Below are 7,832 nucleotides of genomic sequence, written 5' to 3' on the forward strand. Positions count from 1 at the left end.
TACCTCGCCGAACACGAATTCGCCAAACACGAATCTCGCATATACACGAATCGGTAAAATATACCATATTTCACCGAGCACGACTTTGACTCGCGATTGCATGATTTGGTCCCCATTTGAATCTCCCACTGGTCCTGTGTTACTGTCTTATATATGCATATATGTTCACAAATAACATTTCTATTAGCTTTTTATAAGTCTTGCCCCCAAGAAAGGATTGTTTTGTAATGCATAAAATGAAATCTTAATGGAATACAAAAAAAATAAAGCAGAGATGAGATGAGCCACAGATGAAGCGGGAGACTTGCGGCCACTCAGCCGCTTCTTCTTCTTGTGACCCTTGTAGCTTGCGTATTACTTTCATCATGATGTTTATGTTTCCACTCCTCTATTGCCTGCTATAATGGATATCATATCTTAGTATTCATATACGCTCATGCCACGAGGATAACCTGGACTCCATGGCAGTGAGTGATAGCGAATTAGTAATGAAATACCACATATTTCATTACTAATTCACCAGCATGGTCAATGAAAAGAAGATGAAAGCTAAAGCTGGAGGTGAATATTGAAATCTCCAAGAATGGAGATCTCTATGAAATGGCAGAGGAACAGAATGTGCTCCAATTTGGAAGTTAAATAGTCAAAGAATTTACTATAATCAGAGGAGTTAGGGGAGAGATAGACAGCACAGAAGAATTTAGTTAAAGAGTGAGCGGAGCGGAGAAGGCTGGACAGTCTCCTCACACCTGCGCCCCTGTCCACCCAGCAGTGAGTGGGTACCAAGTGTTAGTCGGGGGTTGTGTCCCACCTCTTGGGGTGATAGCCTGCACTTGCTGCAGCATGTAGCTGAACGGTGCAAACCCATGATCCCCAAACCCAGCTTTGGCCAAACCACAATGATGAGTGGAAGCCAGATGATGGAAAACTCGGAAGATTCAAGAGCATGGGCACAAGAGCAAGTTAAGTCGTTGTGAACATAGACGCAACATCCAGCTTTGGAAAGAAAATGAGAATTGAGAAAGTAGGAGGGAACAGAGAAGGGGCTACTGTCAGTAGCCTCAGCCAGCTGTAATTCAGTGAGCAAACAAAGATGAAGTTTAGTAGAGGAGAGGTGGTGTTCCACAGATTAAAAATTAGATCTGACCATAAATGTTGCCGAAGTTAATTTAGAAAAAGTTGAAGGAGGCATCAAGACATCTGTGGTCATCATCAAGAGAGGAGTCTGACCTGGGGACATTTCTGGTCCACTCCCCAGAAGGGGACTCCGAGGCTGGGTTTGGAATCATCTTTTTTTAATTTTTAATTTTAAGTTAAGGGTGTAAATGTGGTAAGTGCAAGTAGTGCAAGTAGTTTTGAGTGAAGGAGAGTTGTCTTTACAGGGCATGCAGTGACTGCCCCCTTGTTGTGAGACACAAAGGGAAATGTTCAGCGAGATCCCAACTAGCTTTAATGGAAAGTTCACAGCACCCCTTGAAATAGTGCTATTAAATCTTACTGGGAATAAATTATCATTTCAGTAGGTGTCTACTACCTTCTCCTTGCTCAATAAGGTCAGCCTGCAACAATACCCCTAAAATAAAAAAAATAAGTGCAAATATACATGTTCTCCAGAATTAGAATCTTCTTTGCCTATAAATCAACTGCCAGCTCTTTTATATTATGTATTTTAATTAAGTATGAGAGAAAAACTGGTCAAGGCCAACATAAAACAAAAAAAAAGATCCACTTAGTTGCCAGTTCCATTGCAGGTCCAAGAATTAGCCAAAATAAAAGGATAAATCTCCTGAGACCTCCCTCTCAAATCAAGATGGAAGATGGAAGATGGAAATACAGAAGCAGTTACAGAGTTCCAGAGTTTACCAAAGAAAGGCATGAATGACTGAGAGTACTGGTTAACTCCTGTATTAAAGAGTTGAACAGAGTAGGAATGAGAGGAAAAGAAAGTTTTGTATAGAGGCTGCAAGAGGAAGGGAGACATGGAATTAGCAAAATCAAAAAAGAAATTAGCATGAAAATAGCAGTAGGAGTTAGCAAGAGGTTTAACATTCGAGCAGCGATAAAGAGGCTGAAGACAGTCAGTCAAAGGAGGGGAGTTAATGAGATGGAAAGCTTTTGATTCCACCCTATCTAATAAAACTATGTGAGTGGAACCCCCCCATACATGTGAAGAATATTCCGAACATGGGCGGATAAGGTTCTTACACTGAGTTAGCGGTTGGGAAGGGGGGAGTAAGAAAAACTGGTGGAAACGCTCCAGAATGCCTAACTTCACAGAAACTGTTTTAGTAAGAGATGAGATGTAAAGTTTCTAGTTTAGATTATATATAAACGACAGACCGAGGATATTCAGCGCATAAGAGAAGGACAATTGTTTCACTGAAGGAAGGGGGATAGTTGTCTGGAAGGTTAGGTTGAGTTGGTTGATGGAGGAATTGAGTTTTTGAGGCATTCAACACTACTAAGTTTTCTCTGCCTCAATCAGATATCTCGGAAAGATCAGGTCAGGCTTTCTGTGGTGTCCCTGCGAGAACTGTTAACTTCCTAAAGGGTTGGTCGTTTCTGAAAAGACGTGGAAAGGTGTAGGATGGTATCATCAGCACAGGAGTGGGTAGGGCAAGAAGTTTGGTTAAGAAGATCATTCATGAATACGAAGAGAGTGGGTGACAGGATGGAATTAGTAGAACAACGGCCCTCTACCACAGCAGCAATAGAACAGTCAGAGAGGACACTTGGGATAAAGATGCAGAAAGAAGGATAGAAACCATAGGAGGATAGTTTTGAGATCAGAGCTTTGTGCCAGTCTCTATCAAAAGTTTTTGATATGTTACTGATATTAGTGTCCTCATCAATCCATTATTATTTAAGTCCTATAGATGTAAAACAGTCAAGAAGTACTGTGTGTCTGTTGGGAATAAAAGACACTCAGATACAGAACCAGATATCCAAGAAAGGGAAGGAACATTGAAGTACCCCAACAAGAATATCTTTACCAAAAAAAAAAATCTTGAAGAGAATTAATTAAGATACCCATTTCAAAGTTCAAATGACATATACAGATGAAAAATGTTATGTCAACACTATCTCACACAGTCTCATGCAGGCAAATCAGTGTAAATTTTATATCCTATGTTTCTATGCTTAGTATTTAATAGTAATGAGACACTGATCTTGACAAGTCTTTCATGAAAAATCTATTACATAGATGATTTGTTTTGATTCACCTTATGTTTCAGGCCATCCATATGATTCAGAATGTGATATTTCTACTTTATACTTCTCTTTCTTATACAATAAGGAACTAATCTTTCCAATTATCCACATTTCAAGACTTAAGTCTTGTGTATTATTGAAAAAATTAGCTATATAAACATTTTGTTTTTGACTAATAATATTTCAGGCCACCCTTATGATTCAGAATATGATATTTCTACTTTATACTATCTTTATTATACGATGAGGCATTAATTTTTCCAAGACATTTCAAGGCTCAAATCTTGAGTATTATTGAAAAATGGCCTACATAAACACTTTGTTTTGACTCACACAATGTTTCAGGCCACCCATATGATACAGAATGTGACATTTCTACTTTATCCTTTTCTATATTATACAATGAGGCACTAATCTTTACACTGATACACATTTCAAAGCCCAAGTCTGTGTATTATTGAAAAAATGAGCTACATAAACATTATTTAAGTCACAATGATTCAGCCACCAATATGATACAAAACGTGATATTCTTACTTTATAATTCTCTTTTTTTATATAATGAGGCATTAAGAATGTGTCGCCAGTTTTACTCTTGTGTGGAACATAAGAATGTGATCTACTGTTCTGGTTAGCTTATGGATAAATCATTTATATAATAAAGTATAATTCATGTTCTATCTGAGTAAATTATGCAAATCGCTTATAGAGCAACGGGAATTTATACAGATTTCATGCACTACTTTTGTTTCCCTACTCTATCGAGTCATTTTATTTGAGCGCCTTATTCTGTGTATTTTTTGGAGGAGTAACTATTGTAGAACAATTTCTTTCTCCATCTCACCATAAGTATTTCTTACTTACAAGTTATCTGACAACCCGATGATTTAGAGATAAAAAATAATAGAAAATGTTTGAAGTGACATATGTTTGTTTTGTCTTCAAGAAAAAATAGAGACAATTCCTTCACAACAAAACAAAAATCACTCATTTTGGTTAAAAATTGAGACAAAGTAGTATATATCCTTCTAAATGAAACAAAAAGTTTTTCAGTAGAGTACTTTAAAGTTTTAAAGATCCCACAGCCATTCTTTAAACATGCACTGCATGGTAATCTTGGTCTAAATACTTTCACCTTCCTCTTCACCAGTGCCTTGTATTTACTGACATGCTTCTGAATGTGAGAGGTAGTGATACTGCTGGTGTGGATCCAAGGATGTCACATAGGTAGCTAACCAATGTAATGAACTTCTTGTAAGATTACAGCTTCCCTGAGAGTAGATTTGCTTGTTAGCATTTTTGTACTTGTACTGAATCATGGCAATCTGAAAGGCCATTTTAGGGAAGTCCAGAGAACATAGCTAGATATAAAGCTAATACCCACCCTCTCCCTAGTGAAGTCCACAGATCACTGACAACAGACAACAAACATTCTGGCACTCAGGCCACTGACTTAGGCTGTTAAACACTATCAGAAAATAATTATTCATTTTCATTATAAAAAAAACATATATTCTAGTTAAAAGACCAATAAAATGGCATTACATACCTGTGGTACCAGATTACCAATGATTGCAATATTTATATTTATTTTTGCTAATAACAACCAATTTAGAACAAAATTCACAACGAAACTTTGAGACAGTGTTGCCAACACCATATTCATATTTTAAAGAGTAAAATTTTTTTTTTTTCCTAAATTCTTGAAAAAAAAATATTTGGGCCTTGAAATGTCTATCAGTGGAAAGATTATGGGTGCATCGCCATATATTTAATATTAAATCTATGGCGACACACCCATAATCTTTCCACTGATAGACAATTCCAGGTTCAATTTTTGTATATTATTGAAAATGAGTTATGTTAACAATGTTTTCAGTCACATCATATTTGAGACCATCCATATCAAAGAAATAGTGATATTTCTGACCTATGGTGTTTTTTCTTATATATTGAGGCACTAGTCTTTCCACTGATACATGCTGAAAGCCAATGGCTACTGCAATATTTAAAATAAAAAATTAAACTGTCTTTGAATATCACAGGCCACACTCTGTCACAGCTATAGGTAAAACATAGTGCGACTGTCATCTGCTCCCAGGATGTGCATGCGTAGAAGACACAATGAAACACTATCATGGGCCACACTTTCGCATGTAACACCAGCTGTATCCGTTACACCACAGCCCACAAGGGATACTAAACAAATCCAACCTTAAAAGCTAACCTAACCTAAGGCTAGGTCAAGTCTGGTTTTAAGGTTGGGTTAGGTTGTGCCTCACTACATAAGGAAAAGAACCATTGGTCAGAAATATCACTATTTGTTTGAAATGGAAGGTATGAAATATGGTGTGACTGAAAAGTGTTAATATAGCTCATTCTCAGTAATATACAAGACTTGGAGCCTAGAAATGTCTATCAGTGGAAAGATTAATGGCTCATTATGTAAGAAAGGGAAGTATAAAGTAAAAATATCACATTCTGTATCATATGGTGGCCTGAAACATTGTGTGAGTCAAAGCAAAGTGCTTATGTAGCTCATAACCTAACCAAAGGCTAGACTAGGTTTTAAGGTTGGGTTTTGTTTAGTATCCCTTGTGGGCCATGATGTAATAGATATAGCCAGAGGTGTAGTGTTAGCAACAGTGCTCATTGTAAACAAACCAACAACTGGGCCACGTGTCCACCCACTGCCCCTAACATCAAAGTATTTTCATAGTTTTTTTCTAATGAGATTTTTATTTCAGACCTCTTTTGCAATTCATATTTCTTCATGTAATGTTCCTCACCCAAAAACCCTGATTTCCCATATATTCCACAAGATCATTGAAAATGAGAAGGCATTAAGGTGGAGTAAAAAAAAAAAAAAGTCATATCTCGAAAAATATTAATTTGCAATATAAGTGACATATACCATTAATCATTTCACTACAGTACTAACAAAAAAAAAAAATAAAAAAAAATAAATAAATAAATAAGCCACATACCAGATTCCATGGTTGAGTGAAAACCAAAAACCCTAATTTGCCATAGATTCCCCCAAGGTCATCGAAGATAAGAGGTGGGCATAAGTTGAAGTCATAAATTGAAATTATCCATTGGTGACAGAAATGATGCAAAACATCAATCAATTCATTATTTTATGCTGTACATGACTCACCTAAGTCTATTGCAAATCATTTATACCTTAGTCTAGCACACAAACAGCTCTGGGCTCTCCATAGTTCTATTTACTTTTTGCTTATTTGTTGCTTTCATCAAGCAATAGAGCCAATCAAGTAAGATGTCTCACCTAGTAAAACACAAGCCACAACACAATTGTTGGTTGGGTGGAACTATAAATTCTCCGAAAATAGACAAAAAATTTAGATTATTTTGCTCTTATACCAACAGCAACCTGGTTTTTGTTACCCTTCACATCTTAGAGATTTTTATTCTGAGTAATTCAAACCCATACATACCCATTGCAAATTGTTTATAATGATAAAAAAAAATTTTTAATTCACCATTTTAGGGGGAGAACGAGGGACACCTGCCTGTGTGATGGACTACCAGGCACTGAGGAAAGCCGTTAGGTGAGTTTGTTCATGTGTGCATTCTGTCACGTTATTTGCATGCGTGTGAAATGAATAATGATGATTGGTTCTTTTGCTTGGCCAATAAAAATAATACATTATAAATCTAGCCAATCAAAGCAGTTTGTGGAGGAAAGCGACTCTACTTGAATCAGTCTATAGAAGATGTGTGAACAGGCAGAATGTCGCCTTGATTATATCCATTGTATCACCAGATTTTATGAAGAGAAACAAAGTAATGACTTCATATCAATTTCTTAGTGTTGCTAGTCAGGTTATGCCAGTTTTCTTTGGTTTGATCAGTTTAATTATGTTAAAGTTAATTTTGTTCTAAAGAAGCTGTATCAGTTGCCCCAACTAGGTTATGTTAGGTTAGCTAGGTTAGGTTAGGTGGATAACCTTACCATTAACATCTCCTAACAAAGTAATTAAATACTGAAACTTAGTGATCAAGTAGTTTATGTTCAACACATTTTTTGTGGTTTTATTTGGCGGCTGACCTTAGTGTGTCCTACATAGGTTCTCAAAGTTTGATAGGTGTCTCCTAAAAACTAAGTCCACAATGATGAAGCTTGTTGCCCCACTCGCAAGCAAGGAAAGTTATGTGTGTATTTACCTAGTTGTATTGTACAGGGTTCAAATGGGCTCATAGTGTCCTGTCTCCATATCTCCATTTATCTAATTTTTCTTTAAAGTTATGCACATTATGTATTGTAACAACTTCATCACTCAGTGCATTCCATTTTTTTTCACTATTCTATGTGGAAAACTCCATTTTCCAATATCCTTCACACTCTGCCTCTTCCTGATCTTCTTTGCATGTTCTCATGTCCTTCCAGCTTCATCTGCCACCAACACCAGGTCATGCTTGTCTATTTTTTCAATGCCATTAACTATTTTATACACTGTTATTAGGTCCCCTCTTTCCCTTCTATCTTGTAAGGTTGGCAGTTCCATTTCCTTCAGCCTTTCTTCATAGCTATGTTAGATCCTTTATTTCAAGCACCATCTTTGTAGCTATCATCTGGATCCATTCTAATTTTC

This window comes from Portunus trituberculatus, chromosome 50, assembly GCF_017591435.1.
Source record: "Portunus trituberculatus isolate SZX2019 chromosome 50, ASM1759143v1, whole genome shotgun sequence".
Lineage (NCBI taxonomy): Eukaryota > Metazoa > Arthropoda > Malacostraca > Decapoda > Portunidae > Portunus > Portunus trituberculatus.